Genomic DNA, 4,693 nt, shown 5'->3' on the forward strand with positions numbered 1-4,693 from the left:
GTTTCTTGTTGATGGAACTTTGTAAAAAAAAAAAAAAAGACTGTATGTGTACATAAAGAGTTTAAACCAAAATGGCACTGATATAAATATATATAAATATATATTTATAGATATATCCTATTGGATAGCTTTAGCAATATGCTGTATGGTGGTTATTGAACTGATGGGAGGGATGAGTTTCTCACTGTTCCATCAAGTATACGACCAGCTCAATAGTTTTTCTTCAGTGAGATAAAAGGTAAGTAAAAACAGAAAGGTACTACACAAAAAAGCTAGACAAAAAAACACTCGATTCTTAGAATTACTGTTTGAAAGGTAAGGATGCTATTCACCATAAATATCTCTTGCACGTGACTCATTGGGCATAGCTTAGAGGGATGGAGCAATCCTAGGTGAACCTCAAGCTTCTACGCTTCCTTCTTCTCTAGTGCACCCACAAGAAGAAGCTGGGAATCTTCTACCTTTGCTTTAGCCACAGCCTGTTCTGTTTTCCCAGCTGACAAACTTTTGTTAATGTTGACTATGGTTTGTGCCAGCTTGATCCAACCATAGTTAAGATTAACCACAGTTTCTCAGGAGTATGCAATAGGCCGCTGTGAAAAAAATGGAAGAATAAGCTTTCCAACGCCTTGTGGCTGCACCAGAACAGGAGAGGGTTGGGGAAAGTTTGATGCTTGGGCTCCTGTTAAGCTCTAGTTTGCTGTGGCATCAAAACATAGCCACTGAACCTCAGTAGTGCTGTTGCACAATTCCCTCTTGCTTGAGTGGTGCTTGCACAAAATTATTTCACAATGGATTGTGCTCGGATTTGAAAGTGGATCGGGAGGGTGTGGATCAGTGGAAGTTGACATTTCTTTTTAGAGTCACAGCTCCTTTGTAACACTAGCAAGAGGTTCCAAATTTGCCAAAATCACCCTTTTTTGCAGAGGGGTCCTATTTTTGACCTTATTAAGGTTTGTTCATAGCATATTGTAATGTTTAACGCTGTGCATACCAGTAGCCTAGCACCTTTTGAGAGCAGAAGCAGCTGCACAGAGGTGAAACTGGGTTGTAAAATTTCCTCTGTTGTTTCTCGTTTGTGCTAATGTTCTTTGAATTTTAAAAGATGTTTTGTGAAAAGCAGGGGTTTTTCCCCCAAAAGAAATAACAACAGTTTGTGTTGCTCTGTAAGACATACTTTGTTTTGTTCTTGTTCTAATTTATAACTTATTAACAGTTCTGCTGGGAAAGTGTTAAAAGCGACATCTCTTTCATATTTTTAAATATTGTATTCTGATGGTGCTGTAAAAAAATAATAATTTGGCAACATGACTGGATTTATGAGCTGAACACCTCTATTTCCGAAAAGCAAAAGGATGCTGTCTTACTATTGTGAATTTCTGTTGAAGGACAACACTGTAGTTCAATCTGTTTTGATCAGTTCCTTATTTTAACTGCAGACTTGTTAAGTCAACAAAGATGTTGCTTGTGTTTTGATTCAGTTTGGTGTTGAGCTTTCTTTTATTTCAAAGTGTTTATCTCTCACTGTGAACCACCACAATCCCTGGCTCCATATTGAAAGAAACATTAATACTGCAACTTTCAGAACTGCAACCAACCTCACTTCAGCAAATGAAGATTTTCTGTCTGCTGTTCTTCCATGTTGGGAGAAACTTCCGCTTCTGTGAAATCCATATTGGGATTTCTTCTACTTAGCATAGGAACTCCCGATAACAACAAAAAAGTGAAAGTGCTGCATCTTAATCCATCATGCAGATTTCCCCAAAAGTTTGATCAATGAATCATTGAGGACCTTCAGAGTATTACCTGAAGCCCCAACTGCTTACAGTTGCCAGCATTCAAATTGCGCAGAGCTATGAACTGATGGGTGGCACTGTGGGTTAAACCACAGAGCCTAGGGCTTGCTGATCAGAAGGTTGGCAGTTCGAATCCCCACGATGGGGTGAGCTCCTGTTGCTCGGTCCCTGCTCCTGCCAACCTAGCAGTTCGAAAGCACCTCAAAGTGCAAGTAGCTAAATAGGTACCGCTCTGGCGGGAAGGTAAACGGCGCTTCCGTGTGCTGCTCTGGTTCGCCAGAAGCGGCTTAGTCATGCTGGACACATGACCCGGAAGCTGTATGCCAGCTCTCTCAGCCAGTAAAGCGAGATGAGCGCCGCAACCCCAGAGTCGGCCACGACTGGACCTAATGGTCAGGGGTCCCTTTACCTTTTTTTATGAACTGAGGAGGGCAATGGATTTCTGGTTTTGTTTTTGTGTAGTGGGGGGGCAGAATCTATCCATTGGTTCTAGTCTAGTACTGCCTATGAGACAACGGCTCTCAAACAACTCTGCTGCTTGAGGTAACTGAAGGGATTCACCCAACCTGCCCCACCAGCAGAAGCCCTATAGATGAACTTCTCCTTGCCCAACAGGGCCTTCCTCCCTCCTTCCATGCCCGTCCTGGAAATTGGCAGGGGTGTGTGTGTGTGTCAAGAAAACTCCCAGAACAATGTGTAGGGTAGGGGAAGGGGGTACCATTCTGTCTAGCAAGCTGAAATGCGCAGATGCAATGATTGGAAGATCAGATTCCACTCAGCCTAAGACTTTGAGCAAAATTGCATCATTCCGAAATGTATTCCAATTCATTCACAAGGGAGGTGAATAGATTTGTAATTGCAGCACCATATCAGTAATTTATCTATTCCTGTTTCTTCAGGAGTGTCCATACAACATAAAGGGAGGAGGGCGGTTGACGTTTGGATGTCTACCGTACTTTGATGAATTGCAGAAACGTGCCTGGCTGAGATGGAGCAATTCAGATATGACATGTTCCTCGCTGATTGATTAAGGGTGTTGCTGCATCTTTTATAAATGAATTAATCGGTTGCCACATGCTACATAGCAGCACTGCGTCACATTTCCAGAATTTAAAAGGTTCCCTTTGGAACGAGCAAACCACATTTCAAGAATGGGATTGAATTTCCTTAATAGAGAGATACTGATTCAACTACGCTTGTTGTGATGTTTAAATGGGCAATTAACCGGCTTCTAAGTAACACAGTAGTTACCCAAAGGCAGCAGCCTTTATGGGCTGCAGATCCATTTCCGGCCCTGTCAATCTAGGATTGTCCACCAAAGCTGAGGGTGTCTGTGTGGAGGAGCCATGTTGCAGATGAATGCTGCAAGACCATATTCCTGCAAAGCTGGATGTTTGGCAACCAAATGGTCTGGCATGTTATTTCTTAACGGGACCCAGTCTCTGCACAGAGCCTAAATTTTATTGATGTTCAGCTCCAGCTCTTGTGTCCCTTCCGGCTGCACTCATTCCGTTGCAGGAGGGGGCTGTAGATTTCAAGGAGGAAGACAGAAAATGCAGAAGTTTTTTTCTGCCCCAAACTGCAGGAGGGTTTTATGAATAACCACCACCCCTGGTGGAGGAGACCCACTGGCTTTCCCGTCGCAGGACACTGACACCGCAGGGCAATCGCTGCCAAGCACATCTGGATGGCGACTGCCCAACTCCGACAGCATTTTAGGCATCTGATTTCCATACATGTCTGAAATTTTCCGGACATATGGCAAGCCTACTCCATTACAGATTTGTGTTTGCATAACACCAGTACAGAGAGAGAAAGTACCATGTGTCTGGCGTTTCCCCTTAGATAGCAGCAGGTACTTGTGTTGATATATTCCACAGATACCTTCATTGTACAGTTTTTGATGCCTATTTCAGGCAAACCTGCCCAGACATGATTTTATTATGTACCTTCTTCTGTTTTTTCCTGTTGATTTTCATCCATATGCTTGTTTTTCTCCCCACCCGCAAAAATCAGGCAGTGTTTTGTACCCACTGAGCCTATTTGGTCTTCATTGGGATGTTTGGGGAGGAAGTTCCCTTTATGGCTCTTAATTTTGGGTCGTTCTGCAAACCTTGGGGTTTCCCTAAGCCTGCTGATGCCTTCCTCTTGTGTGCAAAGTCCGCTTACCCCCTTTTAGGGGCGCGGCAGCTTTGCGGGACGGCCAGCGCCTCTCCTGCCGATGATGCAGGGCTGGGTGTCAGGGTCTGATCCTTGCTGAAGCGCGAGCTTCAGCTTGAAATCCTGCTCTGCGTCAGCCTGCCGAATTGGCCAATGGCAGGCTGGCGCGGAGAGCTGGGCTTGAGGGAACAATCAGGCTTCCCTCAGGTCAGCCCGGATATAAATGCTTACCCAATGCCTACGCCAAACCACTTCATCTGTAGCCAATAAAGTGGTGGCCTGATTCGATCCCATTCCACTGTGTTGGTCTCCTTTATTGGTAGCTCACCTGAGCCTGGCCCTGCAACAGTACTGCTTTGAGTACATAAGGACCCACGCTTGGGTAACGACTTTGCTATTAGCATACAGAGTAAGGTTGATAGGAGCACCAGGGCTGTGTCTTGGCTGCCACAGATTCAGTTCAACAGGAAGTGTTCTTATGTGCACACGGACTTCGAAAACCACATGTGCAGTTCTTGGGTCAGCATACGATGTTGGGGGCCTTGGACTGGTTCAAGCTCTTGGTAACCCCGGAGACTGAAGTGAGAAGTTGAAGGCTTTTGCCCCTCGTAGATGTGTAACCCAGACTGCAGCTCAGTTAACTCAAGGCCACACAATTCAATGGGTGTCACTGAGAACCAAGCCTGTGCCTATCTTGGATTCCATTTGCTGGTCATGGAAGAGTCGGATGACAAATT

The sequence above is a fragment of the Podarcis bocagei genome (genome assembly GCF_964188305.1).
Source record: "Podarcis bocagei genome assembly, chromosome: 5".
NCBI lineage: Eukaryota > Metazoa > Chordata > Lepidosauria > Squamata > Lacertidae > Podarcis > Podarcis bocagei.